The 17,981-nt window shown below is 38.1% G+C and overlaps 2 long non-coding RNA genes across 5 annotated transcripts in view; one reads left to right on the top strand and one right to left on the bottom strand.

Annotated features, from left to right (window-relative positions):
- Window positions 1-17,981, top strand: part of LOC118170525 — a 170,047-nt gene that overhangs the window by 10,413 nt on the left and 141,653 nt on the right. The gene's annotated exons all lie outside the window — the stretch shown is intronic.
- The window catches only part of LOC118170523, a 64,613-nt gene that overhangs the window by 26,240 nt on the left and 20,392 nt on the right, over window positions 1-17,981 (bottom strand). For both annotated transcript variants that reach the window (XR_004752756.1, XR_004752757.1), the window contains exon 2: window positions 7,610-7,720. This is a non-coding gene — a long non-coding RNA (uncharacterized LOC118170523). The remainder of the gene's footprint in view (window positions 1-7,609; window positions 7,721-17,981) is intronic.

The raw sequence follows: 17,981 nt of genomic DNA, 5'->3' as shown, positions 1-17,981 counted from the left end.
TTTTATTTTGGAAACTGTGTGAACAGTTTATCTTTGCACAGGCTCTCCCTGTTTGTTTTTTTCTTGGATGTTCTGTGCTATGGCCTGTGATGATACATAGCTCTCAGTTTACTGGGAAATCTGCACCTCTTAATCCCAAGGATATTAATCATGAGCACCATGAGTTTAAGAAGGATCAGAAAACCCAAACCAAATAAATCACAACATCAGACCATTGTCTATTAAAGACCTTTGTCTATTAAATCACGACATGATACCATTAGTGGTGCTCTGAAGAAAGCTGAAAATTATTTTGAAGCGAGCAAGCTTTACTTTTAATTTTTTTGAAAAACTCAACGCTTTCTATTTACTATCTAGTGAACCATGTAATGTTGAGTGAGATTCCACTGTCTTAGTCAATTTTGATTCATACTTATAAAAAGCATGAGTTATGGCTTTTGTACCTGTGTCAAGAAGAGGGAATCTCCTGTGGAAGTGTTCCTAGAAACAGTCAAAAAGGCTCGCTGAAGGCTTTCTATCCTTAGCTATCAGGATAACAGCAATGTAGTCAAAACTGTATGAAACACAGTATGGACTCATCACCTGAGAACTGAATCTATAGTTTGCATTGCAGTTCATGCTCTGTTGGCACCTGAAGGGATTAGTTTAGTTTAAAGGCTGGATTCACATGCTGAGGTCACCAGCCCTGGATCATCTTTACTTTGTCTTTAAAGGTGCACAGTAAGAATTGCACTCTTCTGCATTGATTTTTACGTACATATAGCTAGCACAGTTTCAGAATAGCTGGGCTAATGAAGTTTCCATCCGCCTCTCCCTCAAACAGAAATGTCTAATGTAAACAAACTATTTGTTTTAAACTTGAAGCTTAAAGACAGGAGGATGAAACATCTATGTATTTATGCTTCCTAAACTCAGCCTTTTAAATACAAGGTACTATCAATTCCTTCCTACTTCATGTCAGCTGCACGCAATCTTTCATTGTAGAGGAATCATCGTACTTCACAAGAAATGTGGGTTAGGGGCTCAATCACTTGGGAATCAAGGGACCTCTTTTCTGTTCCTAAATTGTATGGCCACTTCTCTTTTGTCTTCATAATCTGCTTAGCCTGTAAACTGCATTTTTAAACAAAATCTAGTAAAACAGGGCCTTGATTTCAGGTGTAATGTATTCTTGTAATGTATTATTGTAACAGAAATTTGTAATTGGTATTGTGATTAATCACTGCCAACAGTATACAGCTCAGCCTTCAGGATGAGAGAAACGGAGATGGAGATTCTCAGATTTCTAGAACCATACTTTGTAGGAGAGGTTAGCGTGGGCTTAAGGATATGGAGAAAAGGACCTTTTATGCCTTTTGGGTACATCAAGTTGGATATTCACTTGCTTTGTGATCTAGTTTTATTAGTAAATGTTCAAGCAAGCCTGGAGGCATTTCCTAAATGAGGCTGCAACTGTATAGCTTTTAAACTCAATTAGCCGCCTTCTAGTTTCTGCATACTGCATCAATTATAATAGAGTTTAGTTGGCTGCATGAGAGAAAGGGAAGGTGGGGGTCCCGGTAAGGGTCCCCCTACCCAGCCCCCTTTCTGCCCATAATGCGGTGGGACCGCTGTGTTTTGTGGGGCCCTTTGGTGGCAGCAGGTACTGAAGCTCCAGAACCTCAACATGTAAATCGCATTTAAAGAGGGGATGCTGGAAAAAGCCATTCACCGGCAAAGAACAAAGTGAGTTAGCTTTCACTACCTGATGTGAGACTCTTTCAGAGTAGAAAAAACACTGAACTTTGCAGTGCTTTGTGTAGGATTGACGTGATGGGTTCACTCAGTGCGTAGCTCGTGCACACGGTGATCTGAGGCTTGCGGTCTTTTGTAAAATGCAGACCTGTGATGGGATTATTTTTTCAACTATTACTAATACAAAAGTGTCCTAAAAAAACTGTTATGCACAGAAATGCGAGCAGACTGGAGTGTATTTCACAAAGCAGAACAGATAGTTACAAGTTAAAAGTGAAACAACAAAAATGAAGACAAAATACCTAATACCTGCCTCAAGGAAAAACCTTTTGTTAGGGTTCAGGCACAAGAAAATACTCGGCATGTTTTGAACAGTACTTCTATAACATGCTTTTGTTGGATCGCAGTCTTCTCTCTCTCTCCTGTTTGATCTAAAAGTCCAACTGTGTTAATTTAACAAATTAATGTAATGCATTAAGCTTGTAATATGATTAAAGGTATTACTAGAACTTTGTAGAGCGTGTTTTTTCTCATTATTTTAGTTTTTCCCTCTCATTTGCAGATGTAAACAAAACTGCAACTACATCTGGTTGAAAATTTAATCTGTTTTTCCCCTATGGGGAAAACCAAAGATGTCTTAAAGAAACATTTTTCCGTGCACGTTTTTCTGGGAAGCCCTTTTGCGTGAGGAGAAGAAAAAAGACCCCTTGCTGCCCCAGAATGGTTGATAGCCTGATGTTTTTGGTGTGCCTCTGGAATGTTAAAGCTCTGTTATTTTTGGAGAAAGGCCTGGAAAGCTGGGTTTCCAATACTGTGTGAAACTCCTAACTATCAGACTACTATCTATCTGCAAAAAAAAATCATGTTGCCTAGGTTTTCTCCTCCTCTTTCCTTTGCCATCATCTACTTCCCCCAAAGCAAACAAAACAATTTAGACATACCTTTCTTTATGCTAACACAGGACAGAAACTTACCAAAACCTCTTTTCATCTTTTTCTGAAATAGAGATCTTCCTCTCTAATGAGCACTACCAGTAATGCATGGATCTGTTGTTTATCTTGACTGGTTAATAAGACTATAATAAAGATGCAGAGTTCTTAGCAATGAAGTGTCAGGACTGTACACGTATGGAGAGAGAGACACTAGCTGTGACTGAAGAGCTTTCTTTGGAGCAATGGGAAATTCTTGCATTTAGTCGACGGAGCCTTGCATGGAAGCATCTTGCTGTCTGCGTGGTCATGTATGTACTTGATATTTTGCTCTATTTGTGCATAGCGTAAACTAGAATTAATGCAGTCAATGTGAGAGCTGCTTAAAATACAAAAGCAAACAACACAACAAACATGCAAGTGCGAGGACCAAATCCTGTTAATGAAACCAAAGGAGCTCTTCATGGAAGAAAAAGAAATCCATCTGATTCATCTGAATCTCTCCCTTCAGTTCATAGAAAAACTTGTAAAACCTTAATTTTATTGCTGGCTTTTATAGCATTTCTTTTGATGTATAAATTCTAACTGCAGTCAGTAAAGTCTTTCAAAAGGTTTTGCACGCATGCTAAGATACTATTATTTTTTACTTTAACACAGGTATGTCTGATTTCTTGAAAGTTTACATCACTGGGGAAAAAAAGGCGATGGTTAGATCACGCTTACATAGGATGCACCTCATTTTTAGTACTTAATGTCTTTCTGCTTAGTATTTATTACTAAGATGTGTCTTTGAGTGCATTCCTAAATCATCACACTACAAAAAGAAACAGATACTGCTGTCTATCTCCAGATGGGTTTCCCCCTTATTTAAAGATTGGTGCTCTTCTCCTTTATTCTTTCAAAAAGATTATTTTTTAATTACATTCTGCCTACTTTCCAGACATGCTGCTCTTCATTTTTAATTTGAAGGAACAAGAGAAGGTATCACTGGAGCGTATTTGGTTTTACTTGAAACATTTCAGTCTTTATTTAAAAACTCACAGTACTGAAGCTTTCTCTTAAAAGGCTGCTGTGACATTCAGATGTTTGTTGGCTGGACTTGAAAGTGTACTTAGGATAGTGTTTAGAAAAATTTAGTGCCCCGTAAGTGCAATACACAATAAAAGGAAGTAATGTTCATGACCTATTGTGTGTGGATTGCTGCAAACTGCTTTTCTCTTAAAGCCTTCAGCTTGCTGACCTGGAGAAAGGTTGTTTTTGCATTCTATTCCAGGTACCTGTGTGAAATTATTCGTTTTAGGTCTTTCTTGGTTTAGGTCTTGGTTTTTCTTTGACCCACTTTTACAGTTTTTAGTGCTGCCTGTTTAACACGTGCAGTGAACAGCTGCACTACTGAGTTTCTGCAGATGTGAGCCAATATGATTTTTAACTGCTGCTGTGGTGTTTGGTCATGAGAGCCTTGATACAGGAAAAAGAAATCATACTTAGTCATGGATGTCTTCAAATGTGCTGACCTAGACCTAAGAAAAAAAACCCAGCATGGTATTTTCTGGCACTCTCTGTTGTGAGCTGTCTGAGATGGTTTGCTTTTGTGGCTCCTAAAGAGATCAGATAAAGTTTGGAGCCATCCAGTAATTGCACGTTCCAAGTTCCTTTTCATATCTACAGCAATCCTGTTAATGTTACCTCTTTTAAAAGCTCTGTTAGTAAATATCACCAGATTAAAGGATACATACTCTAGATTTCTGCACTGTAAAAGTCCATTAAATAAACACAGTATTGCTAGCTGACTAACTTCAGAGGTTAATTTCCCACTGAAGGTTTTAGTGGGCTGTTAATGACTATAGGTACAGCTTTTTTGACTTCCTGGTTTTGGGGGCAGTTTTATTCATCAGATCACCTCTGCTTTCCTGATTCCTTTGTGTATGAACTTGCCTTAAATGAGAGCCATCTCTATTTTTACTCAGTTCAAGATACCTCTTTGCCTGAGAATACTTTTAAGTGTGTTCTACTATCGAAAATAGTGGTTGTGACACTGCTGCCTTGTATCTAGACTTTGGTATAGGAGTTTTGCATATCTAAAATTCATAACTGAGTTTATTTTCAAGAGAGTCACCAAAGTACAAACCTTAGAGCTGTTTCCCTGTTTATTTGACTCAAGTTGCACAGTAGGGCACCATAATTTGGGGAGGGGGCTACACTGTAGTGGTAGCCTTTCACAGGGGTGCAGCAGGCACTTGTTTGCAGCATGTGATACCTTTTCAGCTGGATTTAACATTTTCATTGCTCTGGAAATGTAAAGTGTAGTGGTGTCCTAGATCTCTACCTCCCCTCTCCCATCTTTACCATCAAATTGCTATATCATGGGTAAATATGCGAGACTTTTTTTTTTGCATTTGCTGGATAACACTGCCAAGTTTGTCAAGCAGAAATGTAATCAACACTCTACACTGCATTCTTTAGTGACTGATAGTGACTGAGATTGAAAAGGAAATAAACAACACCATCATCAGTACAACTGGTCAAGAGGTGCAATAGTGTTGTCCACTGGGCAAAACAGTAACAGTAGAACCAGGACTCCTCAGTCCTATTCTCTGTTCTGGTGCACAGCGTTATCCTTTTTTTATCCTTTTGCCCCTTCTTTATGCCCCACCACAAAATCTTGTTTGCAGCCTCCCCCCCCCCCTTCAACGTGGGGGGATTGAAAATGTAAAGATTTAATCTCCACTCCTTAAAAGTAAATTTTTAGCCTTCTTCTGTGATAAAATAGAACGGAAAGCATAAACTAATGGTAAATGTCAACTAACCACTAGGCTTGAAAAAATTGCAGCTGGCTTCTGTTTATGAAGCACAGAAACTGTGTGGGAGGAGATGCAAAGGAACCTCCTCCAATACCCACTCTCACAGTAGGAGGAAGAAAACCAACAAAAACAAAACTGTACTGAATATGGGGTTTAACCTTCAGAATTATTTTGCTATTCTCTTATATTCTTACACTTGTCTGAAAATGTTAAAAGGCAATCAATTTATTTTGTGTAAAGGCATCAGAAAAAGGCCCTGTGACACCTTAAAGGTTAACTTTGATTCATTTCTGATAAGAAGTGAGGCACCCCATTTGCTTGTATCAATTTTGAGTGTGAGTTAAGATATGAATCTCCTAAACATTTTAAAATGTGTTTAATTAACAATTTTTATGGAGAGCTTCAGCTTGTCTCAAATCTGAGGCAATGTTTCAGTGCAGCAACACTATTAATGTTGCCTTAGAGTAGCGTTGAAATGGCAATGCTTAAATGCATCACACACATCTGAAATGGAGCACTTGTTTTGAGTCTGAGCAGACATTTGGAAAATAGATCATGTGGTATTCATTCATGATGTATAATCCGAGATCAAAAATAGTCCACAGGTTTATGCTAATATAAATTGAGAGAAATTCTAGTTTCACAACACCATTTGACATTAAAGCTCAGCTAATGCTTCTTGTAACAGGAAGTTCATAGTCCAAACCTGGTATGAGGAAAGGCTGATTTTTAAAAAGTAATATTTGCGGAAATATATTGAACATCCATCACTTTCAGACATGGAAAACAGTATACAGCTTCAATTTGTTCATGGCACAATTAGTTTTAACTTTCTTTTTTAAAAAGAAGGAAGGTAAATAGACTAGAAAAGGGATCAAGAAAGAAGGTGGCATTTTTTCTGGTTTTTAATCTGAGACATTGCTGTATCTAGATGCTGATTTTATTGGGCAGATGAAACTGTCCTGTAAGAATGATAAATATTGTTCAGTATGGGAAGATTGTTTTTACATGTTTGACTAACAACTCGCATATGCAAAAAAATAAATGTGTGGAGCTGCATCTCTGTTATTTCACCTGCTCTTCTTAAGAAGTGTCCTTTCTTGTTTGCTGACAACTCCCACTATGGAATACTTGTCCAAAGACCCAGGAATTATTATTAACTCCCCAAGACGGGGGTGGGAAATGAGAACTGGTGAGCAAAAGCTGGAAGGATACCAGCTGGAGGATATTTGTGACAGATGAGAATAACAGGAAGGGAGAGAGAAAAAGAAATGGTCAGCATTTTTGGCTTTTAAAAGTGGGGTGCAGATGACTTGCTGTTATGTTTTTGCAACGTCTTGTTTCCAGACTGTTGGCTTAGTCAGCCACATCTTTAATTTGCCTAGTCTGTAACAGCTGCTTCTGCTCCTACCACAGAAAGAGAAATTATAGTTTCCAAGCCTTCATTTCATCCCTCTTACCTATAATATTTGAGTTCCAGTCTGTCTGACCACTTTACTAGGCTTTATTTTTTTCAATTAGCAGATCTTCTGGGGGGCCCTTAAGTTTGTTTTGCATATACAGAAACACTAAACAGCCTTGGAAACTCTTGATGAGATGAAAAGCATCCTGCTGGGAATCTAAAATAGCACGTAATACCTAGAATAATGATTTCTGTAACTGAGGTTTTCATGTGCCTTATTAGAAAGCATCATTTATGTGGAGTCTTGTTGAATCTTTTTTTTTTTTCTTTTCATAAGAACATTTTAAACCCTATCTCTTTAATTTAGACTCTATATGCTTTGTTGATTACCTTTTGTAAAAGGTTTACAGGTGTGTTTGAAGTAAATAAAATGCCCAAGATTAAACCTAGTGTTCAAATACATTTGAGCATTCTCAGCTCAAATGTTCTTAGTGGATTTGCCCAGGTGAGACAGGTGGAGTTTCATAACATCTTCCTTGTACCTGAGGCCACCGTGCTGCCTGGTCACTAGGCTGAGGTGACACCTCGTTATTAAGTGCTAATAAACATCCTCAGTTTGGAGAGGTACACATGTAGAGGGTATCAGCTCTCACTGCTGCAGGTATCTTAATAGAATTGAAGAAACAGCTTGTTTTAATCACTTCCTAATTGTACAGCATGACCAACTAATCTCTGGGAAGTACCTTGGAGACCCAGTAATATGCTTCATCGACTTCTGGGGAACTGACAGAGAAGACGGTCGAATTGCCCTCAGCTCACTGCGTTTGCTCTTCTGCAGTTCTGTGATGATTTCTCTAGAAGGCAAAGAAATAAAAGTTTTAGTATTATAGCTCTGAATATATTCACTCGAGCAGCTGATAATTGGTCTTGATGTTAGCTAAGGAAAAATAACTAGCATTATAGAGGTCTGACAATATTTTTATGCTACTCCTTTTTTATCCTAATTCTTCCTTTGGATTTTCAGTATGTTGGGCTTCAAGCTAGCTCCGAGTGCAAATAGATTATTCAGAATATTAAACAAAAATTAATACTGTGAAATAAGCCTCACATTCAATAATTTAAATATCACAAATAAGTAGGTCTGTGGTATTTTGCTCCATGGTGTTCTGGTTTGTTTTTGTGAGATTATTCAGAAAGACAAAAAATGACAGAAAATGAGCTGATTCTTCAGTGCTGCAGATAAGCATTGCTAAGATCCTTCTCTGAAAACTCAAGCTTGTGTGCTCAAACCTACGGTCTTTTGCTCTTTTGGTGCTTACATTTCATTTTCTGTCTTAAATCCTACTTCAATTCTCAGAAATACAGGTCTAAGTATTAGTCTAATTTTTGTTTTTGGTATCATGCACCAATCCTGATGAAATTTAAAAAACAAAACCAAAACAAAACAAAACACCTTGCATTTTTCAATAGTTCTGAAACCTGTTACATCTTTGGCCTGCAATATTCAGAGGCACCAGAGGAACCATGGAGTAACTCTCCCCTGTCCCCACAGTGTGGGGCGATGGGATTCCCAAAGCCTTCTAATTCTTGGCATTCAAGATTGAAAATGCCAAGACTCAAGTAACAAGTTCCTTGTTAAAGCCACTTGCTTATTAAATTGAACTCAGCTGAACAAGTCTGGTATCAAGTAAATATGGTATAGATTGGAAAATACTTTTTTTAGGTTTAATATACTTTTCAGTGGTCTAATGATTGCTTTTCGAAGAGCTTGTGGTCTGCAAAATACTATAATTACACAGCATATGCTTTAAAAGACTGGTTTGAAGTATTGACCTTCATGGAGTTTCATGGGGGACATTTTGAGAATGCCAGATCCATCTTGAGTGTAGCTACACTAACTCCATTATGATTAATGGAGAAACATGCAAGGCTGAAATCTCCAAACAGCTTTCAAAAATCTCACACTTCTTATGTGTCTACTTTACAGAACATGGAAAAAAAATACCTCCCATCAGGGAACTAAAACACAGTGCTTTAATTGCATAATGCCCATTAATGTTAAACTTTATGCCGAAGGTCTATATTATACAAAAGCCTACTAAAATACAAGTCTCCTTCTTTTCAAACCCTGTATCATGTATTGCCTGGACATTTGGTCATTTAAATGAACTTGGCTGCAAAGATAGGCATTAGACAAAGATGCAACCTTTCATGTTGACTTCCAACAGCCTTTATAGTTTGAAATAATTTTATTAGTTTGATTTTCTCAAATCTTTAAAAGCTCTCAAAGAGAAGTAATACTAGTTGAGTGAGGGAAGGGACTCGTGTAATCTAGTGATAGTATTTTCAACTGCTGCAGTCTTTCTATAATCTGATATGACTTTAGGTTTTCTCTCAAAAGATTTTTTTTGTAATGTCAGACTGAAGAATGCCTTTACCAGCTGTATTAGAGGAGAATGTTTGTAAATCTCCATTCATAAATCTTGTTTCTTATTTCATTCTTTGAATCTTTCACCAAGTCAATAAATGCAACCTCTAATTGTTTGTTTGTTTGTTTTTAATAAATATAGGTCTCCTTATAGCATTCTTTCCAGAGTTTGCCCTCGGACCTACGTCTTCTCTTGTAATAATTCTGGAAATTAGGCGATCGAACCACTCTTGATCTATGCGTTAAACTGCTGTAGTTCTACTTTCTCTGGTGGAGTACAGGAGGGGGTTGGGATACTTTTTATGACAATTTGGAAGTAAACACATCTTAAAAAAATTGCACTAGTAAGAGGATGCGATTGGTAGATACAGGTAGATACAGGTGAGTCAACATCAGGATCCCATCATGCTTGATACTGCTCAAACACAAAGCAGGGCAACTGCCCCTACCCAAGCGCTTAGAGTTGCAGGAGCTGGTGTTTGGAGGCACAAAGAAAGGATCTGGCAGCACCGGTTTGCTCTGCCAGCTCCCTGACTGATGCTGGGCTGGCTTTTGTTGGCATTGCTGGAGGTCTAAGAGTGGATTTAGTAGGGCGTTAGGGGCTAGCACAGCTGTTTCTAAGCCTTTTCTCTCAAGATGGAGAAGATACCTGTCTGAGGAAACAATAGTTGCAGTGGGTACTGCTAGCCATGAGAGGGGATGTCTCCTAAGGGAAAAGGGGTAACGTGGATGGGAAGTGGAAAGGTGCTGGTGGTTTTATCTGGTGGAGAATGGAGACCAAATAGGAGGGTAGAAATGCTGCTCTTGCTGTGGTACTGCGAATGGCCGTGTCTGGGGAGGGTGGCATTTTATCTGAGCAGGGAGGATTTTGTGGCAGCAGAAAGATGAGTTGGAGGGCTGAGTGGTCTGAGTGATGGTTGGATGGTAAATTGCACAGGGAACAAAAAGCATGTGGATGCTGTCTGGCTAGGCAGGCGTCAGAAGTGCTTGGACTTAGTAAGTAGGAGGATAGTGGGATCAGCTACAAGGATGTGAAGAATTTTAATGAAAAATAAAGTTATAAGGAAACATGTAATGTTCAAAGTTCTTTCTTGTACTCCCTGACCTCAGATGAAATAGGAGAATATGGCTGCTTTTTTTATGTGTTTACTTATTGTTCCTGATTTATCTCAAGTCATGTACGATTAGATTAGAGTTGATACCCTCAGGTGGTTTTATGAGTTAGCCAAAGGATTACCAGCCCTTTCTTTCTTAAGCCTATCATCAGAGCAGCCTTCAGGAGCTGACAGAAAGGAAGAGCAAGGGCAGTGGGACAGCACATGGGTTGAGTGAGAAGAGCACCATGACCTTGTGGCCTGGGTCTTGGGCAGGCAGAAAAAATACCACAGCGTGTGGCTGGGCTACAGGGAGGGGATGTGAGGGTGAGAATAGGGTAGAAAGCTGGGCTGGCCTCCTGCAGGGCTCTCCTATGGGTGCCCCAGATGCAGGAGCGGGGCCTGCTCTCGTCCCAAGAGCAGTGCAGCTGCAGAGCTCATCTGGGAGAGGGCTCTTGGCACTTGTATTCTGGCCTCAATTGCAAACCTGTCAATTCAGGGCATCAATCACACTTCTAGTCTTTTTGCTATGTGATGTTTTCTATGTTTTTTTTTTTCTTTTTTCTTTTTTTTTTTTTTTTAAGACTGTATTAGTGTTTCTGATGAAAGAGTGGAAAACCTGGATAAAACTCAGGTGGCTCTGCTGCCATTTATGTGGGAGCAGCCCCACAGAAGGGCTGTTTTAAGCAGCAACTTTATAAGAATGCTCTGTGTTGATGAGCAGTAATGATCAGATCTGTGAACATTCAGATAACCTTACCAGTGATGGAGCCTCCATTTTTACACATCTACTTTCCAAATTCCCAGGCTGGTGGGAGCTCACATTATTTTTAATAGTTACAGGGTTTTGCCACTGCATCTTAATGGGTTGGAATCATGCTTAAAATGATTGATAGTTTTTAAGCTTATATGCCGTTGTTGTAAACATCCTTTTCATTTTTAAATTAGTGAGAAACTCAAATAGTCCCCCATTTTCTCACACTCAGTTGCGCTCTTTCCCAACTTCCTGACTGGTTTCAAGGAGAAGTCATGTTCTTCCTTTTTCATTTGCTCAGCTTGTCTGGGTTCCCCTCGCCGCTGATCTCCCTGCTCGCAGGCAGAGCCGTTCCAGCTCAGTGATGAGTGCCAGTCACGACAGCGGAACAAGCCAAAAGTAGTAAACTTACGATGAAAAGCTTGCAAAGTTGGAAGCGCTTAGGTGCCAGGGTTTTAAACTCATTGCAACTTTATTAATGACACCCTGGGGGAAGAATCTTTTAATAGTAAACATATCCAAATGGGTTTGAGCTAAAAAAGATGGTTTTACTTTGTTTTGGTTGCATGTGTACTACACCATTATCAAGAGATGATTTAGAGCAACAGCAGTGAAGTCTTAGCTTGGATCTTGTTGAACTGAAGGCTCTCCTCCACCGAAAATGTTTTTCCAGCCTTATGGAAGCTCCCCCTCCCCCATGGCAATGGCATTTTTGGTTTAAAAAGAGCTATGTGTTAAACAGCATTCATTGAGTTTAGTGAATAATCAAATGTAATTTCATTTCTTTTTCTTGAAACACACACTCCTGCTCTGCTTTTGAAATGATACGTGTGGCAGTGTGCTGTGAGTATTATTCTTCTCTCTGGTAGCTTCTACATGAAAACTCTTTTCCCTGAGAAAATGGAATCTTTGTGTCTTTGTCTACTCGCTAGCTTTCAGGCATGTTTTGGCAGGAGCTCTGACTGTCGAGGCACTGGAGAGGAGGGGCCTTGTAGTCATTTGTCAGCTTTTCTTGCATCTGTAATTTTTTGTCAACTCAGCAGTACTGGAGGGGCTAAAAAAAGGGGGGAGAGCTCGTAGTTGTTGAAAGTCAAACTCTTGAAATAATTGCCAGACTGTAACAGTTCAGGGAAGGTGTAAGTGTGGGGAGAAACTACCAGTGTTTCAGCTAAAAAAGGCTAGAGCGTTCAGGTTTTAGAAAATCTCCATTTCATGCAATTGCACGTCATATATCTCTACAGGCAATTTTACTGTGTTTGTGGACTTGTTTACTGTGTTGATAGAGTGGCTTTTTTAATGGTGAAGAAAATATTTCACTGGTGTTTGAGACCTGGCTCTTTCCTACCAACAGATTAATTCAAAGCATTTTGTCTTTAACTTTGGTCCTAATCCTCTGCCGCTATCTTCCTTCACAGGACATGCACTTTCATCTCCTTGTGTAATGTCATTAAACATAAATTAGTTAATTTTTTTATTAGAAGATGGATCCCTTCATATTAAAGAAAGCATTTTTCCTCCTTAGCTTTTTATGGAATATTAATGTTGATCTCTTCTCCTCTTTTCAGTAGGCTATTTAAGCTCAGGGCTCATACTGTGAGCTGTTAATTAATCAGTGTGACAGATGAAGAAAGTATCCAACTATGAAAGAAAACCTTACTTCAGTGACTAACAATAAGGATGTGAGCCCGAGTGATTTAAAGGATTTTTTTTTTTTGTGTGTGGATGTGTGATAAGGAGTCTTAAGCTGTTAGAGGTAACGATGTTTTTTTCGCTCAGTTTGTGTCTCTGCACAAACATTAAAGGGCTCATCAATATTTTGTCTTGAAAAGTCTAGACAGCAGTTAAAAGAGCCTCTCCTACAGTTTGAAGAGATCCCGTTTCCCATAATTAATAACAGGAAGCAAGTAAATAAGGCTTTACTGACAAATGGAACAGTAACACGGACCCAGAAACATTAGCTCCTAGCTGAGAAATGTGGCTGGGGTCTGTTGGTATTAGTGCAGAGGAAAAGATTACTGTGGAAGCACATTAGGGCTTTGCTCAAGCTTAATTCAGTTATGTGATAGCAGACTAAAAGTGCAAAAGTAACGATAATGCATTTTAATTATTGAAAGTGATTCCTGACCTTTGTTTACATCAGGGTTACAGCCCAAGAACTCTTCTCTCTGACATTATTTGAAACTCTTTGAACTCTGAAGGAGATTTTTCATGTTTATTTAAAAGCTACCAGAAGGCATTTCAGACACTTCCGGGAACAAACTGTATATATGTATTTCAGGAAGATAAGAAATGAAAGGAAACGTTTTTATTTTTATTTTTTTTTCCCTTTTGAAGATCGCCTTTTCCAATCAAAGATACCTTTTCAGAAAGTAGTTGGAAACCCTTCTTTCCTCAACACCCCCACCCCCCTTCCAGTTCCTCTTGTTAAAACTGGTTAAACAACAAAAGGGGAATTACATCCTCATCTCTTGTGGAAAAGAGATTTACCAGTGTAAAACCAGAGCAGTGCTAGTTATCTCACTGAGCTGTTAAGGTCATTTCAGCAGCTCCACATTGCAATGACAAAAAGTTAGTCTTGCCCTGCCTGCCGTGCTTATGACTGATTTTGGTTTGGGGGTTACTGGGGGGTGGGGGGCGTGGGTGGGAGGGAGGTTGTTTACTAGGGGAGAGGCATTGACTGAATGCAATATCCAAAGGCACTGGAAAGCACATCTAACACCATGTTCGTGCTGGACTTGAAGTCTGAGCTTGTTGAATTTAAAGGTTCATCATTCAGTATGTCTACGATGTGATACAATTGTATAATACAGTCTGTATGGCATCTTGGCTGACCTTGAAAAGAGAAGAAAAGTGAATTTGTTTCACTGATTTTTTAGGCATGCTAGACAGTGAATTCCTACTTTAGCTATTTAATTTACAGTAACCTACTAGAATTATTTTTCCCCCTGTAGAAAAACCCAACAGCTCATATACTAAAAATGGCAAAATAGACCAAAATAAGCCTGTTTGTAGAGCTTATGTTTTTTCCTTTTCTGTACATTTTAGAAGATTAACAGCCGTTGCTGTACAGGAGCATGGTGATGCATACTAAATAGTCAGTCCATAAGGCATTTTGGAAGGAATTCAGTAAATTCAAAGAAGATATCCCAACATTGTATCCCATAATTTTTTTCATTTCCATTGATTGTAGTTAAAATGTATAAAAGCAACAGACCATATCCAAAAAGGTTGCATTATTTACGTTGTTGCTTCCATTGCTTAAATCTTGTCAGGTTAAAACATTTACTGCAGATATGGTGTTTAGTGACTGATTAAATGAGATACTTGAGCACATGTGCATAACTTCTAGCATAGGCTTTTTCCATTTGACTTGATGGAAGTAGATAACTCCATAGTTTGTAACTGGACTTCAGTTACATTTAGAATGCATTTCCCTCTCCTGCTAAGTACTGAGTTCCGTCACCTTGAATCACACGTGCCAGTATCCAGCTAGGCTTATGGCTTCTCAAAGAGATCTTTAGGAATGTGGTGCTACTTGACACAAGTGCACAAGCTCTTAGCGCAAGTAAATATCTCAAATGACTACTGTAATAGGAAAAAAAATCAGAAGACAACTGTTGAAGGTGCATTTTCAGGGTGTAACCATATACTACCATATACTTCAGGTACAATTTTAAACTACTGTTTTTTTTTTTTTTGGTTGTTGTTGTTTTTTTTTTTTTTTTTTTTTTTTTTCCCTAGCTCAGAACTGCAATAACTAGTTCAGTTCCTGAGTAAAGTTGATGGTGGACAAGAGGCTTTTTCTTTATCACACAAAACAAACAAACCCACATGCTCTATTGCACAGAAAAGCTTTGAAGAAAATTGTATGAATTTATTTCATTTACTTGTGACCTTCCAAAACCAGATGTTTACATGCTGAACTAGGTTTAGAAACTTTTCTAATCACCGAGACAATACACAAACCTTTTAATAAATAATTTCCATATCTTCAATTGCACATTCCAAAGGGCATTTTAAAATTGAGCACAATCTTTGGACTCAGCTTTTGATGTGATGTTTGCATGCTTAAGGAGAAAACTTCCATGTTTAGGGTGCTTCTTTTAGAATGAAAGGTGATCAACCAGTAGACTGAACTCTTTGAATTGTATGATAGTACAGTTCAGTAACACATCAGTGGTTCTTAGTGCACCAGTACCTGCAGATTGATCAAATGTGTATTTCACAGAAATTAACAACTGTAGTAAAGTGTAGGATAGAGTAAAATAAGATTCCTGGTATAGACCCAGTTTAATCTAAAAGATGGCAATATGGAAAAAGTACAGTCCTAACAGGACCAGATATTGGTATCAGAATTTTGTTATCTTAAACCTATAGATATGTAGCTTCCAAATGAAACTCTGTTGAGAACTAGCAGTTTCCAGGCTATTCTCTCAATTTCCTGTTTATTTTATATAGTACTGGAAATTCTTTCTGATGCTATGGTGCTCTTTTTCTAAAAGGATGAAGGCTGTTTTTAATAAGATATTGTCCAAAGCCCACTCTGTCAAAGTAGCAAGGTTCAAAGTAACTGTAGGTACCCAGATTATATCACAGCTTTTAACACAACTTCTTTTGTCCTTGAGGATTTTTAAGTAATTTGAGCATATTCTTCTTCTGTGTGTGTGACCTGCTCAAGTCCCCCTCCAGTGTTATAAAATATACTCAGGAGTAAAGAGAAGTTCTTCTGATTCAGTGGTAGGCTCTTAATAATAAAATAACAAAATAATAAAATAAAACCCCACAAACTAGAATAGAAATAAAGGAAAATACATTTTCAGTCAAACTGGAATATTGAAGTTTTGATTACATTCCAGAGTATTTGAATACTCCAAGGGTTTATATTTATAACACTTCCTATTAGAATAGTTTGTTTGTTTGTTTGTTTTTAATTCACAGAATTTGGGAAGCTCCACTTGTTTTAATCAGTAACATAATTCTGGCACATAATTTAAAGGAGATATTTCCATTCACCCTCCTTTTAAATGAAATAATTGTTGTATAGGTGAGAATCCTGTAGACTTACTGTGAAATATGTGAAAGTAAATTGACTTATATAAAATTTCAAGTCAATTCTTTTTATCATGACTACTATTGGCCAGCTCTTGGAAAGTTCACACAGCTGTGTTCTAGAGTTCTCCAGGCCTCTGAAGTCTTTCCCTCTGGAAGGTGTTGAGGAGGAGGACAATCCGCCCAGGAATCCTTACTGTGCTCTCTACCATGACAGGAGTAGTAAAAAAAAAAACACAAACAAACAAAAAAAAACAAACAAACAAAAAAAAAAAAACAACTGTACTTTTCATCCAGACATGCTCCAGATGCTGATTTTGGAAGGACAGACTTTTGCTTTACACAGAGGAAGATGAAAACAAATGTAAAATTTCTTGTGATCCCCATTTCAACCATCACAGACTTAAACTGATCTCTACCACTGTCAGTCAGAGGAAGATATACTTAAGTATATGAAGTAACAAGGAGTTTTGTTTTTTTTTTTCTTTTTTTTTCCAGCTACTTCTTGATGTATTAGTTTAAGCTCAGACTCATCAAGTTATTGTGTATGAAGTTCTTTCTTCTTTAAGTACAACTCTTTCTGGAAAAGTCAGGAGATGAGAATATATGATGATGAAACTAGACTCCTGTTTCTTTACTAAAGTCTTCTCTAAATCTTCTCTACCTTGAGCTGCTCCTTTCCAGAAACAATATTTTTCACTGGTAAACTAAATATGATTTGACCAGCTAAATAAGTGGATTTGTTTTTATTTTTATTGGATAAAAAAACAGTTTCCAATCTCATAAACAGCAGGTTCTATTCAATTCTGAAAGTAACCAGCACTTTTTTATTTTTTGGCAAGTTCACATCCTTCACTAGCTTGTATACTTGATGCAGGTGTAGCAGAAGCCATTTATGATACAGGGAGGGAGTTTTATTAAATAAGAAAACCACAGACTTTACACTTTTCTTTTTGCCAAGCTCTGCACAATACATTTTCCTTGAGTAGAGTTAGCATAGGAACTGGGACTGATATGGCCAAACCTGTTTCATGAGTACATAAATCATACTATTCAACAAGAAGCTTTTTAGTAAATCATTTTCTTCGCAGTATGTCAGGTAGTATTTTGGTGCATGCAATGAGTCTTGCTTCTCAGTACAGTGTATAGTGTGTATAGTACCCTCACTTTACTAATTAAATTAGCATGCATAGACATCAACATGTTAATGCTACATGCTTTCAAGTTAGGACTTGAAATACTTTTCAGTGATTCTTGTCCATCTTGTTTTGCTTCCAGAATGTTAAATCTGCTTTTCACCTGCAATAAGGTCACAGCTCAGGGGAGGCTTCAGGAGGGGGAAGGAATCTACAAGGGTGGCATATATTGCTTTACACTGAGTCTTAGCTGAAAGAATTTGGCCTCTGGCCCTGTTCCTCCTTCACAAGCTGCTCTGATAACGGTGGCACAACAGCACACACCCTGGCAAATGTTCCTGGTGCTGCAGATAATACAGCCTGCTGTAGTGATGTGTTGGTTCATTGAAGAGATTTTAACCGTTCATTTTAATTGTATTAACTAGAAAAAAAAAAATCTAGCAAAAACATCCTCATGAAACTTACTGACCTCTAGCATTACAAGAGAGCACTATGACTTCACGGTTGCAAGCTTCTGGACAAAATTTCTCTGGAATCGCAAGTAGCTCTCAGTGAACTGAAACCTGCTCTATGTTCCTGTCATTACTTTTTGATTTGTTTGACTCTTTATAGCGTTTTTCTTAAATATATATGATTATCTTTTAGTGATTCTCT

This window comes from Oxyura jamaicensis, chromosome 8 (assembly GCF_011077185.1).
Source record: "Oxyura jamaicensis isolate SHBP4307 breed ruddy duck chromosome 8, BPBGC_Ojam_1.0, whole genome shotgun sequence".
Lineage (NCBI taxonomy): Eukaryota > Metazoa > Chordata > Aves > Anseriformes > Anatidae > Oxyura > Oxyura jamaicensis.
Note: the sequence above shows the minus strand (reverse complement) of the source record. Positions and strands in the feature narration are given on the sequence as shown.